The sequence below is a fragment of the Lepidochelys kempii genome, chromosome 2, assembly GCF_965140285.1.
Source record: "Lepidochelys kempii isolate rLepKem1 chromosome 2, rLepKem1.hap1, whole genome shotgun sequence".
NCBI lineage: Eukaryota > Metazoa > Chordata > Testudines > Cheloniidae > Lepidochelys > Lepidochelys kempii.
This window is the reverse complement of record NC_136381.1, coordinates 267,901,135-267,915,703: the sequence shown is the minus strand read 5'-3', so window position 1 is coordinate 267,915,703 and position 14,569 is coordinate 267,901,135. Positions and strand designations below refer to the sequence as shown.

The 14,569-nt window shown below is 41.6% G+C and overlaps 1 protein-coding gene across 8 annotated transcripts in view; it reads left to right on the top strand.

The window, feature by feature from the left end:
* The window catches only part of MAP4 (microtubule associated protein 4), a 276,281-nt gene that overhangs the window by 22,657 nt on the left and 239,055 nt on the right, over nt 1-14,569 (top strand). The gene's annotated exons all lie outside the window — the stretch shown is intronic.

The window sequence follows — 14,569 nt, the reverse complement described above, 5'->3', positions numbered from 1 at the left end:
GTTGGGAGGTATTGACCAATATGGAGGAGGACAGGAATATCACACACACGGATTTGGACAACCTTAAAAACTAGAGTAATAGAAATGGGATGAAATTTAATTATTCAAAGTGCAAGTTCATGCATTTAAGGATTAACAAGAATTTTTGCTGTAAATTGGGGACGTATCAGTTGGAAGCGACAGAAGAGGAGAAAGACCTGGGTGTATTGGTTGATCACAGGGTGGCTATGAACTGCCAATGTGATGCGGCTGTGAAAAAGGCTAATGTGGTCCTAGAATGCATCAGGTGAGGTATTTCTGGTAGAGATAGGGAAGTATTGTTACCGTTCTATAAGGCACTGGTGAGACTTCATCTGAATATTGTGTGCAGTCCTGGTCTCCCATGTTTAAGAAAGATGAATTCAAATGGGAAGAGATGGAGAGAAGGGTTATTAGAATGGTACTAGAGAGAGGGGTTACAGTGGATGAGAAGCTGCATATGGGTCATAGAATATCAGGGTTGGAAGGGACCCCAGAAGGTCATCTAGTCCAACCCCCTGCTCGAAGCAGGACCAATTCCCAGTTAAATCATCCTAGCCAGGGCTTTGTCAAGCCTGACCTTAAAAACCTCTAAGGAAGGAGATTCCACCACCTCCCTAGGTAACGCATTCCAGTGTTTCACCACCCTCTTAGTGAAAAAGTTTTTCCTAATATCCAGTCTAAACCTCCCCCACTGTAACTTGAGACCATTACTCCTCGTTCTGTCATCTGCTACCACTGAGAACAGTCTAGAGCCATCCTCTTTGGAACCCCCTTTCAGGTAGTTGAAAGCAGCTATCAAATCCCCCCTCATTCTTCTCTTCTGCAGACTAAACAATCCCAGCTCCCTCAGCCTCTCCTCATAAGTCATGTGTTCTAGACCCCTAATCATTTTTGTTGCCCTTCGCTGGACTCTCTCCAGTTTATCCACATCCTTCTTGTAGTGTGGGGTCCAAAACTGGACACAGTACTCCAGATGAGGCCTCACCAATGTCGAATAGAGGGGAATGATCACGTCCCTCGATCTGCTGGCTATGCCCCTACTTATACATCCCAAAATGCCATTGGCCTTCTTGGCAACAAGGGCACACTGCTGACTCATATCCAGCTTCTGGTCCACTGTCACCCCTAGGTCCTTTTCCGCAGAACTGCTGCCTAGCCATTTGGTCCCTAGTCTGTAGCGGTGCATTGGATTCTTCCATCCTAAGTGCAGGACCCTGCACTTATCCTTATTGAACCTCATCAGATTTCTTTTGGCCCAATCCTCCAATTTGTCTAGGTCCTTCTGTATCCTATCCCTGCCCTCTAGCGTATCTACCACTCCTCCCAGTTTAGTATCATCCGCAAATTTGCTGAGAGTGCAATCCACACCATCCTCCAGATCATTTATGAAGATATTGAACAAAACCGGCCCCAGGACCGACCCTTGGGGCACTCCACTTGATATCGGCTGCCAACTAGACATGGAGCCATTGATCACTACCCGTTGAGCCCGACATTCTAGCCAGCTTTCTACCCACCTTATAGTGCATTCATCCAGCCCATACTTCTTTAACTTGCTGACAAGAATACTGTGGGAGACCGTGTCAAAAGCTTTGCTAAAGTCAAGAAACAATACATCCACTGCTTTCCCTTCATCCACAGAACCAGTAATCTCATCATAGAAGGCGATTAGATTAGTCAGGCATGACCTTCCCTTGGTGAATCCATGCTGACTGTTCCTGATCACTTTCCTCTCATGCAAGTGCTTCAGGATTGATTCTTTGAGGACCTGCTCCATGATTTTCCCAGGGACTGAGGTGAGGCTGACTGGCCTGTAGTTCCCTGGATCCTCCTTCTTCCCTTTTTTAAAGGAAGGGTCAATAGTGTGCCATTGTTGCCAAGAAGGCCGATGGCATTTTGGGATATATAAGTAGGGGCATAGCCAGCAGATCGAGGGACGTGATCGTTCCCCTCTATTCGACATTGGTGAGGCCTCATCTGGAGTACTGTGTCCAGTTTTGGGCCCCACACTACAAGAAGGATGTGGATAAATTGGAGAGAGTCCAGCGAAGGGCAACAAAAATGGTTAGGGGTCTGGAACACATGACTTATGAGGAGAGGCTGAGGGAGCTGGGATTGTTTAGCCTGCAGAAGAGAAGAATGAGGGGGGATTTGATAGCTGCTTTCAACTACCTGAAAGGGGGTTCCAAAGAGGATGGCTCTAGACTGTTCTCAGTGGTAGCAGATGACAGAACGAGGAGTAATGGTCTCAAGTTGCAGTGGGGGAGGTTTAGGCTGGATATTAGGAAAAACTTTTTCTCTCGGAGGGTGGTGAAACACTGGAATGCGTTACCTAGGGCGGTGGTAGAATCTCCTTCCTTAGAAGTTTTTAAGGTCAGGCTTGACAAAGCCCTGGCTGGGATGATTTAACTGGGGATTGGTCCTGCTTTGAGCAGGGGGTTGGACTAGATGACCTCCTGAGGTCCCTTCCAACCCTGATAGTCTATGATTCTAATGACCAGAGTAATGGGGAACCTACCTTACCAGACAAGATTTAAGGAGCTTGGCTTGTTTAGCCTAACAAAAACAAGGGTTGAAGGGATATATGATTATCCCTTTGATGTGTTTATGGATAGTAAACACAGGGGAGGGAGGGACAGACGGAGGGAAGTTATTTCAATTAAATTAATTTGAAATCTTTCAATTAAGATTTGAGGACTTTCATGAACTCATCCAGAAGTTATGGTCCTCTTACAGGAGTGCTGGGAGAGGTTCTGTGGCTTGTGATATGCAGATGGTGAGACTAGATGATCATAATGGTCTCATAATGGCTTAGTCTGTGGGTCTATGAGTAAGATTAAACAATTGTAAAAATGATCATCTTTTCATTATCCAAGTTGAATTGAAATGCAGTAGAACAAACTATTTGGAAAATGGAAACAAATTGCAAAAATATTTTTTTCTATTTTGTGTAGAAATTTCCCTTGGGCAGATTTTTGGACTAGGTCTGCCATTTCAGACGAAATTTGTCAATTTATCTTGACTTCATGAACTGAACAAATCAACTGTGCTTCCCCAAAACGAAAGTCTTATTCCTGATTAGCTGATACCTTTCCTTAATCTTTTAAAAATTGATGACTCAACCAAAAATACAAAACCATATAATGTTAAGTTCTGCTGGCCTACAAACTATAAAATAAGAATTCTTCTGATCATAAAATCTCTTCAGATCCATAAGCATGCTACATAATATCATGGTTATGCATCCTTTTCTTCTCTATCTTTCCCGAAACCAGTATATTTAATGTGTACATACAGACTAAAATTCAGTATAGTTTTATAAACTAGAAATAACCTAAGGACAAGGTAAAAGAAGATTCTAATTGTTCAAACAATAAGCTTTAGGGTAGAGTGTAAGTCTGTGGAAGGATATTAGATAACTATAATATGTGAAATCTTCCCAGATGCAAATGAATTACTTGACTCCTTTGCATAATTTACAAAGGGAAGCCATATATCCAGCTATCCTCCCAGTCCTGTTTGGGATTTTATGTCAATTTTTCCTTAAGTTCCAAAACCTTAAGAGTAACCAAGAAAGAGTTGCCCTTGCTTTTTTAAATTAAGGACAAGAAGTTAAATATACTATCTAGCATCTAGAATTTAGGTCTGGAAAAGAAGAGTACAAACTGAATTTGGGATTAACAGTAATGATAGCAAAATAAAGGAGCTGAGGGGAGGAGTAAAAGTCAGAGTCAGGTATCAGCTGGTGCTCTGTATAACTGGCCTAACTGAATATGAAACAAGGAGACTGGATTGTCTTACCAGCTTTTAAACAGAAGCAGAGTCTTGTGCAGGGTGGTATACTTGTAGAAAGCCTCTGTGCACTGATTTTTCAAGTATATAGGGGTCAATGGTAAACTGTTAGCAGTTGCTTTTGTGCTACAGTCTGGTTATGTCTTAGACTATCTTGTGGGTTATTCCATGTGTCACTTAGATGCCCAATATGGCTTGTTTTCAATAGTCTTTTCAGCCATGATGCAAGTGGCATGACTTACTGTAACAAAAAATCCCTTTCATTCACAGAAGGCAAACAGCCAGTATACAAGGGAGCACTAATTTTTAGTGTCTGATCTCGTTTTCTGATATTGTCAAGGAAATGAGTCAAAGGACTACCTTTATGTGGCTAACGAAATGATGAGATGGGTTTCGTTGACACAAACTGTATACCTTCACTGCAGAGTTAACCTGGGTTCTTATTTGTTGCTTTTAGCACCCCTCCCATCCACACAAAAAAACCTCTGACCACAGTTTAGTAGCAGTTTCAGTCTGAGCTAGTGGGCCCATTTGGGGCTGTAGGCTAAAGCGTGAGTGAGGCTTTTATTCAGGCTGGTAATTTTCCAACTTGTAGCGAGGGTGCTGGCTAAAGCACTCAAGTGCTTTAGTTGTACAGTGCCTTCCCACAGTTCTTCCAGTGTGCCTAAGAGAGAGACATTCTCCTGCAATTCACTGGGAGAGAATTAGAGTAGGTCAATTTACTGCAGCACAGAGAACCATGAGATGTGTCCCCGGAAGTCTAGAAAAACATAGTTATCAGCATCAGTCAGGACACAGTAACTCAGGTATGGTTTTGCAGTGGCTTCCTAGGACTAGTCCAAGCCAGGTGCTCAGACTCGGGTGCTGATCACCTAAGTTAACTGTACAGTGAAGACATACCCAAAGTTTAAAAACCAAGTGTTTCAAACGTACATTTAAGCTGGGATCTAATTACATGCAGAGACTATAAACTTTGCTCCATTACTAATATTTTTTACTTTTAAAAAATAGTCAAAATGTTAGAGTTTCTCAAACATTTGAAAGCTGAGCCCCCCCCCCCCATTTCAAGAAAATGAAACCAATCATGCCCTCTTCAGCCCTGCTATGTGTTGCTAGTTGCTTACCCATCTTAACAGGTTTCAGAGTAGCAGTCGTGTTAGTCAGTATCCGGAAAAAGAAAAGGAGGACTTGTGGCACCTTAGAGACTAACAAATTTATTTGAGCATAAGCTTTCGTGAGCTACAGCTCACTTCATCAGATGCATGTAGTGGAAAATACAGTGGGGAGATTTTATATACACAGAGAACATGAAACAATGGGTGTTACCATACACACTGTAACAAGAGTGATCAGGTAAGGTGAGTTATTACCAGCAGGAGAGCTGTTCCTCAGATGTTCTTGTCAACTGCTGGAAACGGCCCATCTTGATTATCACTACAAAAGGTTTTTCCCCCTCACCCCACTCTCTCATGAAAGCTTATGCTCAAATAAATTTTAGTCTCTAAGGTGCCACAAGAACGTCTTTTCTTTTTACCAGTCTTCAATTACACATCTTCTGGACCCCGTCCCCAGGAAGTGTGCCCCACGCTTTAGGAAATGCTAACTTAATTCATGACTTGTCAGACTGAAGACCTTGGCTATGAAGTGTTCTCTCCTTGTTCCTTCTAATGCAAATTCTTTAAACAAGTTTATGCTGAGTTTTAATGAGCGGTAGTTCCTCAAGGGTAAAAGTCTTGTTAAAGTAGAACTTGCTAGCTCATTGTGCCATAGAGATGGTCATCAGTTGGACCAAGCAGAAGGCTGCCAAATCAAAGTAGAAGTGTAAAAGCAAAAGCTAACCTAGTGTTAAGCTCTAGATTGATAAAATGCATCAATCTATTTAAAACAGAATGCGGGGGCGGGGAGGGGAAATTACAGGCAGTATTCATGTGAGTGTGAGGAAATGTGCCTTAATCCCATTTTTAAAAGTGACGTAGGCACTTAAAACCTAAATCTCATTGACAGTCAGTGGGATTTGAGTGCTTTTGAAAATTTTACCCTGGATAATTAAAGTTCTTTTCATTGTTACATTTCTGTGATTCTTTGGTTGGCTAAATCTAGTTCTTAACTCAGATAGTCAGCAGTAAAACACCACTTTAACTGTGATTTGTGTTTTGAATGCATGCAGAATCTGAGTCCACCACCTTTCTGCTTAGTGGAACTTGAATTAAGATCTACTCTTGTCTGTCTTTTTTGTAAAATCATATCTTTATGCAACCCACATGCTTCACTAGATGGAGCTAAGAATTATGGTGTTCATCAGAGTAGCCAAGTATCCATCCTAACCATCCTTTGTTTACTGTTTCCTTCATTTCTACTCACTTCCCCTTTGCTGTCTCACCTTCTCCGTCCCTTCTCCCTGCTTCATCTTACCCAATTTCTCCCCTCTTATACCGCTATCCTCTGACATAGATCTTTCACCCACACTATGGGAAGCTCTTCTTGCAATATAGGTATCCTCTTATTCATTGCCTCTTGCACTCTTGTCCCTCTGCATGAGGTTAGGATCAGGAGGTTTAGGAGCTGCTGCTCTTACTACTGCAAACTGAAGCAATATTGTGGAGTCTGGGAGTTTTTGTGTGGTCAAAAAACATGGTGCTGGAATAAGAAATCTGTCCACTTGACATGATTTTCAGTAGGTGTTTGTAGTGTTTAGTGGAGTTATAAAAGAGGCAGAAATGTGGAGATTGAGTACTTTTTGGGTGGTAAAGCTAATTCTTCTGAGAATTCTTTTTAGTGCTTAGCGTGTAAAATGGAGCTTGCTTTCTGAGGTATAGCAGCTCATAACAAAAAGCTTTTTTGATAAGGTTGACTGTTCGGAATGATCTCATCCCAGTGACCAATTGGAGTAATGTGCAATGCTCCAACTATTTGCTGAAACAAAAGTATGTTGAGCTGGCTGACCACAGAGTAGTCTATTTGATCAATGTAATGTTTCAGAGTTGAGATATATATGTAGATTGAAATGCCCCCATTGTAAGGCAGCAGGTAAATGGTACAGAAAGTACCTGCTCACTCCAGTTGGAGCTTTCTGAAACAAGTAGGGTAATAGTTTTTCTATGAATTTAGGGCTTGTGTGATACCTTTCTAATGGTTTTGTTAGAATGTCACTGACTGATGTATATGGATTGTAGAAAAGAGGTAGAATAAACAGAATAGGGCTCCCTAACATCATAAGTTAACTTACCTCCATTAGTGGAGACAATTTCCCATGTTTTTCAAACTGGGCTATTACATTTAGCTAAAAAGCATGGAATGGCAAGTCACTTAGCCACTCAGCCTCAGTTTCCCTATATGTAACATAGAGAGAGCATTTATCTCATAAGGATGTTGTATTGTGAGGCGTCTTTTATACAGGGAGGTCAGACTAGCTGATTCCTTCTGGCCTTAACATTTATGAAAATTAATGTTTATAAAGTACTCTAATATCCTAGTCCTAAACATGATTACAGTAACTACCACATCATGATCATCTTCAATGTACAGTGAGTTCAACATGCAGGAAAAGAGCTAACAAAATGTTAAATAGCAATATTTGCACTTCTGTGAGTTTTCAGTCAGGACCTCCATCCTGTTGAAATGAAACCTTTGATAAATGACTTTCCCACTGCTTGTTGGACAGTAACAGCTGCAACTACTCCTGATTGAAATTCTATTGCCTAGTCTCCTAGTAGTTCTGAATAGATTGTACCACTGAACAAAATTCTATTTACTACTTAACTAGAGTTTCCTGGGTGGCAATAAAATGTTGTGTGCTTTCCACCCAGGTTTCCTTAAAACATTAAGGTGAATTGAAATGCTTTTTAAAAATAAGTACACAACTTTCAAAGTGTCTGTGGTTAGAAAAATTACCCAATTAAATGTAACTCCTTCTTACTCAGCTCTTGTCCTTGTGTGTGGTGATAGATGCATTTGTCTGCTTTACAGGCCCCCCCAAAAATAATTTTTTTTTTTACTCAGTTCTAGCTATGGAATGTTATTGGTAATGATGCACAACTCAGAAAGAAACCAGCTTTACTTCCTGACCCCAAGATCAATTTGTGATTATTGAAATGGTCAACTTGTAAATTTGGCAAATATGACATGAAATAATTCAGACAATAAATATGGGACACTGATGCTATTTTAATTTCTTCAGAGCCTGACATATGGTCTGGCTGTGCATCATGAACAAGATATACAAGTAGCTTTAAAGTTAGATGCTTTAAAGGGAAGCTAAAAAGGTTGAATCTGGGGAGGAAGGGATGACCAAAACAGTATTTTTAAGGCATAAAATGGTTACATTTAGTGCTATTTTTAACTTGCAACTGCTAATGCCCCTATCTTCACAGGTTTCAGAGGAGCAGCTGTGTTGGTCTGTATCCACAAAAAGAAAAGGAGGACTTGTGGCACCTTAGAGATTAACAAATTTATTTGAGCATAAGCTTGAAGTGAGCTGTAGCTCACGAAAGGTGAGGCTCAAATAAATTTGTTAGTCTCTAAGGTGCTATAAGTCCTCCTTTTCTTTTTCCTATCTTCACAGTGAGAGAGCAGATTCTATTACTCGGAGAATCTCCTTGATAAGCACAGAGCAAGTGTTTGGGAGAACAATTGTATTTAAATTGCAGAGAGTACTGACTGCAGCTCACACTCAAGGACATGAAGGGCAGGCATCCTGTCTTCTCTGACTGGAGCGTGCCTACCTGTGGACCAAATGGAAGGCACTGATAAACTGAAGTTGCCATCTTTTTATCCAGCAAAATTAAGTAGGTTATTCTTGAAAGGATTATCTTTCAGGACACTGATTCATCAGAGAAATTAGGGAAAATCACAATCTGTGTCTTCTCCAGTGACAAGATTGGGCTCTGTTAGATGGCTATTTGCAAAGATGCAACAAAAGAACTACAGCTAAAATCAGTTATTTTCAAAGCTATTCTGACAAAATTGACATCCATGCTGCCAAATGGAAAATAAAGGTTGTTTTTATTTTGCTGTTTGCCATAGGGTGAGCGTATGGGGGACAGAGGCCTTCTAACATGGTATCTCATTCTCAACTCATAGGCAGTGTTACTGCTCAATCTATCTGTTACAAATACAATATAGTTAACTGTATCATGGTGTAAAGAGTCTGCTTGCATCCAGCTATCTTGGTCCAATTTACTATGTTGTGCCTGTTAGTAATGTGGTCCAGTCATCATTTGGTGGGTTATAACATCCTGTGCTGAAATGAACCAATCGTGCAATGAGAAATTCTTGCTCTTTTCCCTCTATACTTCAATCTTTTAACATCCTACCGTAACTAGCTTTTTTTTAATGGCAGCTCTTGCTGCAAGCCTCTCCTCTTATTTTTTTCTGGACTAGTTTCTATCAGACCGTTTCTTAAGTCAGGGGTGGGGAAACTTTTTTCTATCAGGGGGCCATTGACCCACAACAAAAATCAGTTGCAGGTCACACACAGCCCCGTGCGGGGGAAGAGGGGGTGCAGAGGCTCAGGGCTTCCCCCTGCAATGGGGTGAGCTAGTGCTTGTGGCTCCAGCCCCACATGGGGACACCGAAGCTCGGGTGGGGCTGGGGATGAGGAGTTTAGGGTGTGGGGGAGCTCCAGGCTGGGGTCAAGGGATTTGGAATGTGGGAGGGGGGCAGGGGATGTCAGTGCAGGGTCTGAGAGGGAGTTAGGGTGTGGGAGGGGGTTCTGACCTGAGGCAGGGGGTTCAGGGCGCAGGCTCCAGCCAGGTGGCGCTTACCTGAGGCGGCTCCTGGTTGGTGGCGCAGTGCGGCTAAGTCAGGCTTCCTGCCTGTCCTAGCTCCGCACTGTTCCCTGAAGCGGCCACCATGTCTGGCCCCTAGGCGAAGGGGCCATCTGTGCACTGTGTGCTGCCCATGCCCGCAGGTGCCGCCCCCGCAGCTCCCATTGGTCATGGTTTCTGGCTAGTAGAAGTTGCGAAGCTGGTGTTTTGGGGCGGGGGGAGCACGCAGAGGTTTCCTGATCGCCCCTCTGCCTAGGGGCTACAGGGACATGGCAGCCACTTCCGAGAGCTGCTGGAGGTGGGGGTTTGGGGCTTCTGGCCTGCAGCGTGGAGACTTGCTGCAGGCTGGATTAAATTAAGCAGCGGCCTGGATCTGGTCCACAGGCTGGAGGTTCCCCACCCCACCTTAAATCAGTAATGCTGTCTCTAGAAATGGCCAAATTTTGATTCTTCAGAGATGGTAAAGGCTTCCATAATGACCTTGGTCAACTGTGGTGCTAATCAAATGAGATGTGGTTTGAGCAGGAACACCTGAGTTCTGATTGCTCAGTACCCTGGCAATGAAACACTTAATCTCTGCCTCAGTTTCTCAATCTCTTGAAGTAGGGGAAAATACTTATTTGCCTCTTTCAGGGATTGTCTTGATTGTTGTTAAAGCATATGTAAGGCTAGGAATGTGTAGGGAGAGGCAGGAATTGCTTTATCAGCAGCAACCTGCAAGGGTCAATCTTTACAGCACCTCAAAGTGCTAAGCATTTTATTTTTAGAATAGATATGGTCCCTGCCCCAGACAGTTAACAGTCTGTTTTTTAGATGAGACTCTACTGGTGATAGTAATGAACAATAGGGAGGAAATGGAGTGGGGAAGGAGTAAAACAGCAGCAAGAGCATGCAACTAGGCATGTACTGATCATGACTCAAATTCTATCTTTTTAAATACCCACAAGTGAGTCAATAGGTATCACAGAATTACATTTTTTTAAGGAGAGATTTGAATGAGCAGAGGGTAGTAGCTTTGTGGACCAGGATAAGGGAGAGTGTTCAGGGTTAGGGCACAGCATAGAAAAATGCATCCGATGAAGTGAGCTGTAGCTCATGAAAGCTTATGCTCAAATAAATTGGTTAGTCTCTAAGGTGCCACAAGTACTCCTTTTCTTTTAGCATAGAAAAAGGCACTGAGACAGTTGTGGGAAAAGCAGACAAGAAGGGCTTATTTATGCCTTGAAAACATACTTGCCTTCAGCTTCTATAACTACAAATGTTATTGATCATAAGGCTATCTAGCTACAGTATTCTGACCTTTTTTAATCTCCCCTTCCTCCCACTTCCCCAATATGGAATTTTTCTCATGCTGTAGTCCTTCACAGCAGACTAATTTTTTTTATTCCAGTCTTCACTAATGTTCTCAAATATTGTGTATAATTGAACATTCAGGTGTTTGTCTTCCCAAGCCTTTGAATTTTATTTGCCTGATACTTTTAAGTTCTCTAAATCTTTCTGTAGTCTTCCCTTATACCTTGCTATGTGTATTGCAACTGAGTTGGATGATCTTCAGAAGATGTAGACTTCTAACATTACTGTGTGTAGCAATTACAAATGTACATTGCATTGAGGTAAAGTATTTGAACAGCAGCCCCTCAGTATACTTGCAAAAAGGCAGCCATGTTCTAGTAATCTCCAAGAATTGTTCATTACAATTTCAGTAATGCGTTTTTTTGTTGTTGTTGTGATTGCTGTGAACTTTAATAAACTCTGCTTTGATACATGGTTTCCAGACTAGGTACTGATATTGTTCTGCATTATGTGAGCTGACTTCTAAGTCTACACTGCTGACTTAAGTTGTGGCTGTTGAAATAGTTTTTTCAGAAATGAAATAGATGACAAAGACAAAACATTCTGCATCTTGCAATTTTGATTTTAGCTAAACAGAGGAGCATGATTTCACTTATGCCTTAAAAATGCAGTAGGTATCTGTGATTCATTTTGCTAGGTAAGTCTCTAAAATGGCATTTACTTCTCTAGTTTAGTGCTGACTCTGAGCTTTTTATCCATTGGTTAAGTGTAAGTCCTCATGCCAGCCTTTTTGTTGTCCTTCCTTATGGAGGTGGGGATGTTGGTAACAGTCATGCTAGGAAATGGAGATGTTGAACGTGTTAAAATTTTATCTTCATGCACAGGAAATTATAAACTTCCTGATTTCTTTTCTTTTCCTGTGGTAATGGCATTGGTGGTTGGCAGCATGTAATCTGCAGTTGGGAATAGGAAGATTAGAATTTGCAGCCTGTCTCCTATGTTATAAGAACATGAGAACGGCCATACTGGGTCAGACCAAAGGTCCATCTAGCCCAGTATCCTGTCTTCCGACAGTGGCTAATGCCAGGTGCCCCAGAGGGAATGAACAGAACACGTAATCATCAAGTGATCCATCCCCTGTTGCCCATTCCCAGCTTCTGGCAAGCACAGGTTAGGGACACCATCCCTGCCCAGCCTGGCTAATAGCCATTGATGGATTTACCCTGCATGAATTTATCTAGTTCTTTTTTTGAACCCTGTTATAGTCTTGGCTTCACAGCATCGTCTGGCAAGGAGTTCCACAGGTTGATGGTGCGTTGTGTAAAAAAAACAACTTCCTTTTGTTTGTTTTAAACCTGCTACCTATTAATTTCATTTGATGACCTCTAGTTCTTGTGTTATGAGAAGGAGTAAATAACATTTCCTTATTTATTCTCCACACCAGTCATGATTTTATAGACCTCTGTCATATCCCCTTAGTTGTCTCTTCCAAGGTGAAAAGTCCCAGTCTTATTACTCTCTCCCCATACAGAAGCCATTCCATACCCCTAATAATTTTTGTTACCCTTTTCTGAACCTTTTCCAATTCTAATATATCTTTTTTGATATGGGACAACCACATTTGCACACAGTATTCAAGATATGGGTGTACGCATGGATTTATATAGAGGCAATAGGATATTTTCTGTCATCTTACCCCTATCCCTTTCTTAATGATTCCCAGCATTCTGTTTGCTTTTTTGACTGCCACTGCACATTGCGTGGATGTTTTCAGAGAACTATCCACAATGACTCCAAGATCTCTTTCTTGAGTGGTAACAGCTAATTTAGAGCCCATCATTTTATATGTATAGTTGGGATTATGTTTTCCAATGTGCATTACTTTGTGTTTATCAACATTGAATTTCATCTGCCATTTTGTTGACCAGTCACCTGGTTTTGAGAGATCCTTTTGTAGATCTTCACAGTCTGCCTGGGATTTAACTATTTTGAGTAGTTTTGTGTCATCTGCAAATTTGGCCACCTCACTGTTTAACCCTTTTTCCAGATAATTTATGAATATGTTGAATAGGACTAGTCCTAGTACAGACCACTGGGGGACACCACTATTTACCTCTCTATTCTGAAAACTGACAGTTTATTCCTACCCTTTGTTTCCTATTTTTTAACCAGTTACCAATTCATGAGAGAACCTTCCCTCTTATCCCATGACTCCATACTTTGCTTAAGAGAGGAAAAGGCTACATACAAGGAATAAGTTCATAAGGATCATAAGCTAAGTAGCTGAATTCATGTTCCATGGTCATTTATCACTAGTGACACTCACATGAGAGATTTCAGAGTAACAGCCGTGTTAGTCTGTATTCGCAAAAAGAAAAGGAGTACTTGTGGCACCGTAGAGACTAACCAATTTATTTGAGCATAAGCTTTCGTGAGCTACATCCGATGAAGTGAGCTGTAGCTCACGAAAGCTTATGCTCAAATAAATTGGTTAGTCTCTAAGGTGCCACAAGTACTCCTTTTCTTTTCACATGAGAGAGCACCTCTGTGATTTCTGTCACCATTGCTTTTGACATTGAGCACTGTTTTTATTTGGACTAAGACAGGGAATTTGCTCCTGTTAAACTACTGTTCTTGATAGAAGATGAGCTACTGCTTTCCCTCTTTCATTTATCTTGGGAAGTAACTTGCATGAGGCTCCTGGCCCCCTTTGTGGACTTCCATTGACCTGTGACAAGTGAGAAGCATTAGGTGTTTCTAGAAGATTTTTATCTGGCTTTTTGGATAGTGATATTATCTTACACTAGCACTTTTAAGAGCTGAACAGTAACTCTGTCTAATTACTGTAATAGAGAAACAAAAGCACTGGAAACTGCTGCCCATGAAACTTAAGTGTGCAAGGGTAATGCAGAGCCATCCTCCACTAGTTCAGGCTCCTCTTTGAGGGAGGGTAGAATTTCATGAAAAGCTGCAGCTATGGTTTTATCTGCAGATTCCAAAGGAAGGAAGCAGGTGCCCATGGTAATCCCTAGTATCTATGTAGCTTTGATTCATTTTCGCTGCACTTTGTAGTCACTACATTAACACACACATCCAGTTACAAATGCTGAATTACACTTTCGGCATATCTCAGGCTAAACATAAAAGCAGGTAGTGGTTTTCCAGAAAGCTGCAGACTTACTTCATGGATAGTGTTGTAATTTTAAAGAGATCATTGAATCCAATCTGATAAGCAAGCACACAATTTCTGAATAATAGAAAGTATTGGTGATTTCCAAGGAAACTTCATGTGGTTAGTTAAGGGCTCATTGTGGGCCTTTGGATCAATGTGGTCAGTACTTTTTTCTTCTTCTGATTTCTGTTACCAATCTTCGTTCTTAAGGGGAAACAGAAATCCTTGTTGCTGATCTTGTTGCTTCTGACGGATGGGGACCTCTGCTGGCCCTCTTGGAGGGGGAAAAGAGGTCCCATGCTGTTGCTCCATTCTCTCTGGAAGCATGTCCACAGCCATTCCAAGTGGAGATAGGGCAACAGCATGAGTATAGAGCCACAGTGGAGGCTCTGTATTGTGGTGAATGCAGGGCTTTCCACTTCCATAGTCCAGCCCTGCTGCTCTTTTTCTACAGATGGTTCTGGTTTGTAATGCCCCTTATTTAGGACTTGTGTACCCTTCAAAAATAACTAAGGGAAATGGTTAC